Source organism: Zingiber officinale, chromosome 11A (genome assembly GCF_018446385.1).
Source record: "Zingiber officinale cultivar Zhangliang chromosome 11A, Zo_v1.1, whole genome shotgun sequence".
Classification (NCBI taxonomy): domain Eukaryota; kingdom Viridiplantae; phylum Streptophyta; class Magnoliopsida; order Zingiberales; family Zingiberaceae; genus Zingiber; species Zingiber officinale.
Genome location: NC_056006.1, coordinates 16,045,353 through 16,056,006, shown reverse-complemented (window position 1 = coordinate 16,056,006; position 10,654 = coordinate 16,045,353). Strand labels below are relative to the sequence as shown.

General features: G+C 38.1%; 1 long non-coding RNA gene across 3 annotated transcripts; it reads left to right on the top strand.

The window, feature by feature from the left end:
- The first annotated feature begins 2,044 nt into the window (after positions 1-2,044).
- Positions 2,045-4,671, top strand: LOC122032497. 3 transcript variants are annotated; one of them, XR_006126109.1, is made up of 5 exons: positions 2,045-2,838; positions 2,919-3,018; positions 3,255-3,316; positions 4,251-4,328; positions 4,492-4,671. It is a non-coding gene; the product is annotated as an uncharacterized LOC122032497 (long non-coding RNA). The 3 variants fall into 3 exon arrangements; XR_006126108.1 differs by lacking the exon at positions 4,251-4,328; XR_006126107.1 differs by having other exon boundaries at positions 4,251-4,671.
- The last annotated feature ends 5,983 nt before the right edge of the window (positions 4,672-10,654 follow it).

Sequence of the window (10,654 nt, the reverse complement as noted above, 5' to 3'; positions counted from 1 at the left end):
GGAGGTGTTCCATCGGTGTGGCTAAACAAGTTCGAGCAGATATGCAGCTGAGGGTTCTTCATTGATGACCGGAGTTGGGCGTTCTTGACTCCGGCCTCTTTTGTGATGGCAAGAGTGTGAAGATTGTTAAATTGATTGTGAGATTGGAACGGTTTACCATTTTTAGTTCCTTTTACTACTGTTTTGTAGCTTGGCACAGGTTTCTTTTAATGTTGGTTATGTTTTTAGCAAGTAATCTAGTACTTCATTACCTTATTGAAGCTTAATTTGTTTTTGATTTGTGCTTGGTTAATTGTTAAGTTGGCTAGTTTTAAGTTAGAGTTTAATATTTGCTGTAGGTCAGATTTAATTCTATTTAGCTGTTTCATATTTTGGGTTAATGGTGTTGATGATGAAATTCATTACGTAGTGTGACAATGCGTATGGATTAATCGGAGATACTTAGTTAGATTTTTCTATTGCTTAAGATAGATTTCTTATTCGCTTAGCTTTTCATTTATGTAATTTAGATTCAGAATTCAAACCCCCATTTATATGCTAAAACCCCAAAAATAGGAATAAAATACAATCCTAGATTCCATGCATCCTATCGTTGGTTCCTCGAGAGATTCGATCCTGGGCTTGTTATTACAACATTATTATGTAGTTAAGGGGTTCAATGAATATACATTGTTAATTTGATAAGCTCATTCGTGACACATCAGTATTTTACGGCTTATCAATGTCACTCATTGCTTATGTATCTAAAATGATTTTAGATACATTACCAACATTATGAGAGTCTATTGGGTCACACACAAAGAATATGTTGATTTGGAGATGGATCATAGGATTAAGTCTAATCCGAATTATATACATTGAGTTAGACTCGAATGAATTCGGATTAGACTCATTGAGTAATGGGTTAGACTCATTGGTTTATTGGGTTAATAGCTTATTGGGTTAATGGTTAATCCAATATACTAAATCCAACCTATTAAGATTAATGAATATTAATAGAGATTAATACATCATTAATTAAAAAGGAAGATAAAGAGACAAAAACAATTTTGTATTCATTGGATGAGTAAAAAAGCCATTTGTAAAAGTAACCTTTAGGTAAAGTAGCATTTTTGGTAAAGTAACCTTTTGGTAAAGTAACCTATTTGGTAAAGTAATCCTTTTATGAAGTCACCTTATATAGATGAAGTGACCTTTTGGGTGATGGTGATCTTCTTTGTTTTTACTCTTCTTTCTCTTTTTCTCTTGGCCAAAAATAACCTTGTAGAGTTGCTAGCACAACGAAGGTTGTTTCCTTTCCAAGTCTGAGTTTGTGAGATGGATGGATAATGTGTTTGTGTTGATACCGTAGAGGCATGGACATACTGATCGCGCTGAGATCCACATCTAAAGAAACGTTGCTGTCGAGATTGAGAAGGACGCACAACAAAGGTATAAACTCCATTCATTAAACTTTGTATGCGGTTTCCGTTGCATTGATCTTCTGGAAGGAACTTGTTTCCGCTACGCTTTCCGCGTATTTAGTGTTATAGTTCTTTACAGTAGTATCAAAACCACTTGCGAAGGCATATACTAAGTTGTAGTAGATTTTATATTATAAAATATTATGAATGTTATGTGACATAGTGCATGTTTATGACCCTTAACCCCAATGTGATTGGTTGTGTGTGTTGTAATTAATAATACAACCTATGTGTCATGCCTCTCCCTTTTCTTTCTTGTTGTAAATTTAGACTACCCTCAAATGTAACTCGAGGTTTCTTTAGATTTTATAATGTACAAATGTAAAACACCGCAACAGAATAATAATAGTATAATAAGGTTAAATGGATGAATAACCTTAATGGAATTTTTAAGAATTTTTAGAAATTTTCTGAGAATTTTTTGGAGCTCGAATGTCGTAGTTTGAGGAGATGAATTTATAGGCTTGGGAAAAACTTGTTTGGAATACTCAATTAAGTGAGAGTTGATTGGTAAATCAACTTAGGATTTAATGAAATTAAACCTAGGTATAAAGCAAAAACTAAACTTATTCCTCGTTAATTTCCTTCTTCTTCCCCTGATCCCTAACGCCCTCCCCCTTCTCCTGATTCTTTTCTCTTCCCCCATCCCTGCCGCACTCCTTTTCCCCTCCTCGCGCCACCACTCGAAGCGAAAATTGGCACCAGCCGATCGTCGACCACGTTTCCCTTATCTTCATCTCGTCGCCGACACAAACAACTTGCGAAGCATCCAGATTCCTTCTTCATTCACCCAACCACAGCCTCTTCCCCCTTACTCTTCTCTCCGCATCGCCATCGACTGCCACTGCCTGACGCCAACTACCAGCCACCCGTGTGCCACTTGATCTCCTCTCTCCTGGTCGCAGACACCATGTGCTCGTCGGAAGCTAAGCATCTAATCCCATGTCTTCAGCCGAGCCCTAGATGTCGACCCCCTATCGACCGAGCATGCTAGATCTCTACTAGAATTTGTTAATCGTGTCGAATCTCTGCTCGACATTGCATCTCCGATCTTAAGGATGATCTACTCGGGTCGACCTCTTCCTCCTCCACTCCACATCGCTGCTTGATTTCGTTGGATCCCTACTTAGTGTCGTCGTAGGATCGCATCAAGTTTTGGTTAGCCGTTGCTGATTGATTATGCCAGTGCCACATTGTCGCCGTTCTCTTCTCTGCATTGTCTTGACACCATAGCAACCACCGCTAGTCTCATGGCCCTGATTTTATGTCACCACTGAAGCTCCTACATCCTCCATTCCACCGGTGACACAAATTACCGCCTAGCTACCAGAAGTGGGTTCTTCCACATGAATTGAATCTATTGGCACATATATGGGTAAAGTATTTTGTTTAAGAAAGTTATCTGATTAGTGATTTGGTTGATGCTCAGAGGGGATGTGTTGATTTGTGATTTAGGGTGCTAGATTTGGAGACTCTCTAATATTTTAGATCTGGCCATATTTTTCTAGCAGCGGGTGCTCCATCGGCGAGTTAACAGGGAAGTACACGGGTATAGGTGAGTTTTAAAGTTAATTTTATATCTACATTGGATTTGATTAGTTGACGATTAATGGATGGATTGGTGAGAATTAAGGAATTGATTGGTGGTTTAAGAATGGACTCATTATCTAATTGGATTTGGATTGTTAGGTGGAATTAAACGAGATTACCTAATCGAATTAGGATTGTGTTTTGGGTTTAGCTAGTTGGTATATACGTGATTAGCTAAACTGTATATCATGTGATTTGCAGGACGTTGATTCGAGATGAGCATCTCGAAGTGGGATTTGTTCCGATACGAACTACTGATTAAGGTGGGTACCTTTGACTTATTTCTTTTGATATTGTGGTTCTGATATGTGTAGTAGTTATAGTTAGTAGTAATGGTTATGTTTATATTTGCCTTGGTATTTTACTACTTGATACCCGTAGTATGCTTATATTGTTATCTATTATGCATTTAGGCTTATGTCCTCTTGATTCTTGCCATGTGTACTTATGTTTATAGAAGTAGTGACATACAATGCAGTACCAAATATAGGTCTAGCTACTAGATATACTTGGCATGTGTACCTAGATTTATTTCTTGGTATGTGTACCTAGATTCATGATACCTAGATCATTGTTATGGACTCGGTCTTCCTTTTGGTACACATTATGTGGAGGCTGATATTTTTAGGAGTTATATACTTGGTTTTCCTTTTGGTACACATTATGAGGAGGCTGATATTTTCAGGAGTTACATGCTATAGTGTCATGCATTATTTTTCATGATTGCATGCTGAACGATTGTCAACTTCATTGTTGTTGAGGCAGTTACATGATTGCATACACAACCAATCATAGATTAGTGGTATATCAGGCAAGGTGCATGCAGTTTGCTCTGTCAGGGCTCCGTTGGTCCATTCATGGGTAGTGATGAGTGCAGCGTGGTAGCGGACAGAGATCCCTCCTATTGACTATGACACAGGGAGATGAGAGCTTAGGCTCCCCCACTATGTTTGGGGTAGGAGGATAGGTGTACTTTGACAGCATCTTGTCCACTCGGTTACTCAGGAGTAGTGATGCCAGAGTGCACAATTGTCATAGCCCTACCCACTCGACCACACCATCGCGTGTGAGGTGGCTGACTGGCATCACGGGTGACCATGTCATTTGCATCATATGCATGGATTACATTTATTGCTTGTGATTGCTGCATATTGAATGATGCATTTTGGTGGTTGCATATGATTGACATGTATACAGGAGACATTATGGATTTGGTCTGACGACCCTGCACCTGTTTGTATGGTTCACACATTTATGTTCAGATAGGAGGTCCTGGTGAGTATAGTTTCTTCTGTTGTTCAGTTTTACATTACTTGTTATTGATCAGGAGACTGTACTGCATGGTTATTACTTGTAGTTATATTTTACTATACATATCTGCTTGATACCCACTGAGTATGTTATACTCACTACCCCTTATTTTTCTTGTTGATTTCAGGTTAGCACATAGATATGTTGTGTCGCTTAGAGTATCTTGTCTTCAAGTTCCACGTCACATCCGAGGACTATTTCCAATTTTATCTCTGCTTTACTTGTCTTACGTTTTTGGTGGAGTTGGTGTTGTATAAATTCGACTTTGTTTTTAGAGTTTGCTATGTGGAGTTTGTATTTGTTTTGTTGTGGTTGTGTAAGCCTAGCTAGTTAGCAGTCTTCATTTTTTTTGTATGAGCTTTCTTTCATTTTCCGCTTTGTTTTTAGTACAGTCGTATGAGCTGTTTAATATATATATATAGCTGTGTAGTTGTGTATATTCCAGCTGTGTGGGCTAATGTATATAACTTGTGGATGTATATATGATTTAGATTGTCATCGGTACAGGGGAGATGTTGCCAGATTTTCCTTTGGCAAGGACTCCTCTGGGGCGTGATAATTTATTGGTATCAGAGCTAGTTTTACAAGGCTTAATTCTTGTATTTTGGATTTCATGTTTTGATTTTCTCGATGTGACTTTTCGAGTTTTGGGACCAGATAGCAGCAGGACATCTCCAAGCTATAGGAGGTATATTTGTTTACTGTTATCATGCACTTGTTTTAATACATATGTAGTTGTCGATGATAGTTAGTTATGACATGTGTTAATACTCTTTTATTACCTGTCTAGTTGTTTGTAGCATATATTTCATGTGATGGGTCAACCACTGATCACGGTCGACCCTATGAGAGATCAAGGATAACAGTCTAAGGGGATTTGTCAAATCATACTACCAGTAATAATCATGTTGACTCAGTTAGTAGAGTACCGGTTTACTCCTGTTGGTTCGGTCAGCATCCTAATCCTTGGTATTATCAGACTCATCAGCAGGATAGGTATAATTTATTTGCAAGATTCGGGTATGGGAACATACAAGAAGGGATTTCTGAGTGGTCTCAGTATTATCAGCCTTAGTTTTAACACCATCAGCCTGAGCAACATTTTAGGGAGCAATCACAACAATATTTGCATCAACAAGAAATACAATTCCATGAAAGAGCACATTCATCGACATAGTTACAGTTACTATCAGATCAACCAACTGCATCAATTTATGAGGAGATGAATTGTAGAGTTTGTGCTATTACTAACTTTAATTCTGCTACTTGACATGACTCTTCTAGTTTTTTATATTGTGATGTTGTAGTTGATCCTGATAATATTCTTGTTGATGATATTGTTGTTTCAAATATTCTATATGTTGCAGGTGTTCTTAATGATAATGAAAGTGTAGGGGAGACCCAAGAATCACCTCCTTTGTCTATTTTTCTATCAGTTAGCCAGTTGAGCCTACTTTTGTACTTTTTGACAATAGAAGTGTAGGGGAGACTCAAGAATCACTTCCGTTGATTGTTCCTGATCCAGAGCTAGATCCTTTACCTGATCAAGATGATTCCACATTCACTATACTAGAGCCTCCGGGTATCTTTCAGGATGGTAAAGTTGCTATTTCTTCTGAATCTTTAAAAAATACCATTGAGGTAGTTCATTTTGATTGTAGTGGATGCGATACATCTTGTGATTCATGCTCTGTTAATTTTATTAATATTTCTAGTCCTTCTCACACAGCATGCGTGCAGGGAATGCATCATTTTCTTTTTAGTGTGTAGGATTTCTACAGATATTTCATTTGTAGTAAATCATGCAAGGATGCATTCTACCATTTGAAGAAAGCCCTAATACTTTATACAATAATGAAGCTTCTGGAGTGGACACTCCAACTGAATCGTCTTTGGCCACCGGAGAAAATTTTTAAAGAGTTGAAGGTGGAGGGAGCATTCCTCACTTCACCTACATTCATCCCACTTCTAGAATGACTTTTGGAACTGAATCAGCCCCGACCACTGAAATTTCAGGGAAGTCTATTCCATCTCACCTTCTTTTTTCTTTTTACTTTACATATTGCTTTGCTTTATTTGCTTTTGCTTGGTTGTGTTGGTGCAGCGGGGCCGGCAAGAGGGGAGGGGTGAATTACCTGCAAATAAAACAAAACTCTCCTCGTTCTTTCAACTCAAGAATAGCAACAATAATAAAATAAAATAGAAATAAAAGTAAGCAGAGAAGAGAAGACTCAGTGTTTTACTTAGTTACAACCTAGATGGTTGTTAATCCAAGGCAGTTGAAAAAGCGCACTACGAATCTCCTTCACTGTAGGCGGAGAAGCCTTTTTACACACTAAAAAAGCTCACAAATTGCTAAGAATTGATTATAGAGTTGAATTAATAATTTTCTAGCTCCGGGGGCCTTTATATAGCTCTTGAAAATTCTATCTTGAGCCTTGAGGTCGCCTCCAAAGGGGTTGAGGGCGCTTCCGACTGAGGAATTGGATAAAACTTTATTCATACTCGAAACAGTCAAGTAGAGTGGGTCGAGGGCACCCTCAATGGCCTTGAGAGTGCCATGGACAATGTGGAGGGTGCCCTCAAGGCAATAAGGGCGCCCTCAAGCCTATAGGCAGCACAGACGCCTTCAACACTTCGTTGAAGGCGCCTCCAGCTTGTTTTTCCAGCTCCTTTTGACTTCTTTTCTTCTTCCGAAGCTCCGATCACTTGGGTGATTGTGGCCAACCGAAATAGAGCTCACTCGAACCCAATTTTTGGCCTTATCCTCGAGCAGGTTTCCGTCCTGGCTTGTCGTCCCTCGAACGTCACACACGTTCTTCTCATCCACTAGTGTACTCTTTTGTAGCTCTTTCGTCCTTCGGACGCACCTATCCCATCGGCTCCCTTCCCATGTCATCCTTCTCGCTAGCTGCGTCTTCCGCTCGACTTCCTGCACTCATAAGCTCCTGCACACTTAGACACAGGGATAAAAAACAAACAAGACCTAACCGAACTTGGTTGATCACATCAAAACAACCGTGGGGTCCAACAATCTCCCCATTTTGATGTGCATCAACCAAAGTTCAAGTTAGGGGAAAATAAAACCGACAAGTAGTAATTTAAAGAAATGACTAAACTAACATTTTAAGAATAAAGATTGCAATAAAAGAATTTGTAATACTAAGTAAAAAATAAAAAAAATTAAAAAATATTAACTCCCCCTAAACTTGTCCTATCTCTCCCTTTTGATCACATCAAAAAAAAAAGGGGTAATAATTATAAATTATAAATTAAAAATTTTCAAGTTTAAAAATAATTTTCTAAGTAAATATTCAAGTTTTAAATAAATCATTTCCATAAAAAAATGTCTAAGTTAAAAGAAAAATTAAGAAAAAGATTTTTTAAAAAGTTTTTGCAAACATAAATACTTTTAAAAAGTGAATTAAGTTTTTGCAAAAATTTTAAGCAAGAAAATGTTCTAAGTAAATTTTCTAACTTAGGCAATTTTTTTAATTATTTTGTTTACAAAATATTTTTGAAAAATTTCTAAAAATGTTTAAAAAACCTGTTAAAGCAATATCTAATTTTTATTTTCATGCTTTATCAGTAAGTTAATTAAATATTTTATTTCAATATTTTGGCTTACAGATAGTGGCGAGGTAGTAGATCTTCTTGGTTATTGGAGCAACAGCCACTTGACAGATCGAATGAGTGCGATAGAGGGGGGGGGTGAATATCATGCTCTTTAAAACTTTTCTTTTCTAATTTGAAGACAATCAGACTAAGCAGCAGAAAGAGAAAGACACGTTTCGTTTACTTCGTTTGGAGCCTAGATCGACTCCTAATCGAAGACCCACGATCCTTGACTGCACTAATGGACAATCCACTATAACCCTTCTTTCTGAAATCCTCGGAAAGAAGCAGATCGTACAAATGAGTAAGATAGTAACACCCTACTATCTTACTAAATAATAAGTATAATGCAATATAAAATATTATACAGACAGAAGTAGAATATGAAGCGTAGTCGATACTTCTGGAGTTGCTTGAAGATTTGTTGCAGACTTGTGGCACGAGTAACTTGTGCAAAGAAGAATCTTTTTGTTGATCAAAAAAGCATTCCTTAGCCTCAGACCTTGAGCTTCTTCTTATAAGATCGTTGATGTTCGGTCAACCGATCCCCAAGTTCGGTCGACCGAACCAGCTTCCTTCCTTCCTGACTGAGATCTGATGCTGATTCAATCTTCGACAATTAATTGATCATTGAGGGTTCGGTCGACCGATCCCTCTTTTCGATCGATCGAACAGGCTCCTTTTCTATTCGTCGAGGTTTATCGTGATCTGCATTTAATGCGCCTTTAATATTGATCATTCGTTCGATCGATCCTTTGGTTCGGTCGATCGTTCAGGCTTCGATCGGACTGTGCTCCACTTTGGTCTGAATTGATCTTTGGTCTGAGCCAAGTTGGTTCGGTCGATCGATCCCTACGTTCGGTCGATCGATCAAGCCGAACCTACAACACAGAGTTAAGGATAGTATTCCTGCAACACAAAGGTTAACACAGTAATGTATATAATGCATGAATAATATTAGACAGATCAACTGTCTTGATCTCCAATTGGAAACCTTCCCGGTTTCTTTAGTTGGATCAGTGACCTATTGTTGTTCCTTTCAGGAACACGACCTCACTGTCGCTCCTCCAGTTGCTTACCTCAACTTACCTGCCAATCATAGGTCCTCCAGACTTGTTTGGACTTTCTCTGCTCAGTGTCTGATCACCTGATCCACTAAGGCCTTTCCTGCAATACTACATTAGCCAGTAGCAATAATAGTAATACAGAATACAATGGTAAACCTAAACCTAGATTTACCTAGATCCACTGGTCCGGTTGACCGCGCGCGGTCGAACGGAAACCATCCGATCAACCTTGCTTGGAGTTCACTCCTCCAAGACTTCTCATTACCTAAGGTTATCACCCCCTAGGGTTTTCTCCACCTGGCTTCACTCACCAGGACTCAATATTCGACTACCTAGGGATCAGATCCTCCAAACCTATCCACCTGGCTTCCACGATATACCAAGATTTCTCTCACCTCGGTATTTGGCTACCCAGGGATCAGTTCCTCCAGACCTATCTACCCAACTTCCACGATATACCGAGATTTCCCTTGCCTAGCCTACAACGAGGACTTTCCAAGACTCAATTGACTTCTCACCATTGCCTAGCCATGACTAGGACTCCCTATGATCAAGCTCCATTAAACATACTTAAACATATTTGTCTGACATTAAAACCTTGGAGGTCGATTGCACCAACACCACTTTCTTAGACAAAGCCTTATAAAGAAATTAATTGTTTAATTTTTTTTACTGAAAGTGCTAACTTAGAAAAAATTAATCTAGAAAGGTTTTTGGAACCCAGTATAGGTTCCTTCCTACCGGATTAATCAAGAACTTAGGGGGTACATAACTTTTGGAAACTTTTTCTAAGTTGACCTTGGTGATGTTTAATATACCAATTTAATTTACCATAAATTCTAAGTTTTGATTTTTGAAATTTATTTAAGCATGCATGATCATTTTTTAATTTTTCAATTTTAATTTTTAATTTTTAATTTTCTAATTTTAGATTATCGTACATCTCAAGAGGACATGCCTTTGCTAAATTTAATTTTAACATATCATTTTCCTTTTCTAATTTAACTAAATCTTTAGTAAGCACTTTAATAAACTGAAAGGACTGCTTGGGAGTTAGAGAGCGTACCTTACTTACCTCTATTTCTGATGCTCCCCCTTTATTATAGCTTTCTTCTTCTGATGATCCTCCTCCTTTATCTATGCTCATTTTTGAGCTAGTCTCATCTTCATCTATTTGATGATTGGCCATCAATGCTATCCCGAGAAGGTTTCACCTTCAGACTTGGAGGATGATGATTCATCCCATGTGGCCTTCAGACTCTTACGTTTAGAGGACATCGGTCTTTGAGACTTCTCCTTATCCTTTTCTTTAATTTTGGGCAGTCATCCTTGATTTGCCCTTCCTCGTTGCAGTTGTAGCATCAAACCGTCCTTTTGTTGTGTTGATGCTTGCTCGACTGTGATTTAAATTTATTAGTTTTAAAAAACTTATTTAACTTACTTACCAATAGCGCCACTTCTATTTCGTCGATTGACGCTTCAAAGTCGGGATCGTCCATCTCGGCTTATAGGGCAACATTGTGATTTGACTTCTCAATTTGTTTCGATTCTGCAATTCGAGACTCATGAAGTTCAAAAGTAGAAAATAAGTTTTTTTAGCATACTTAC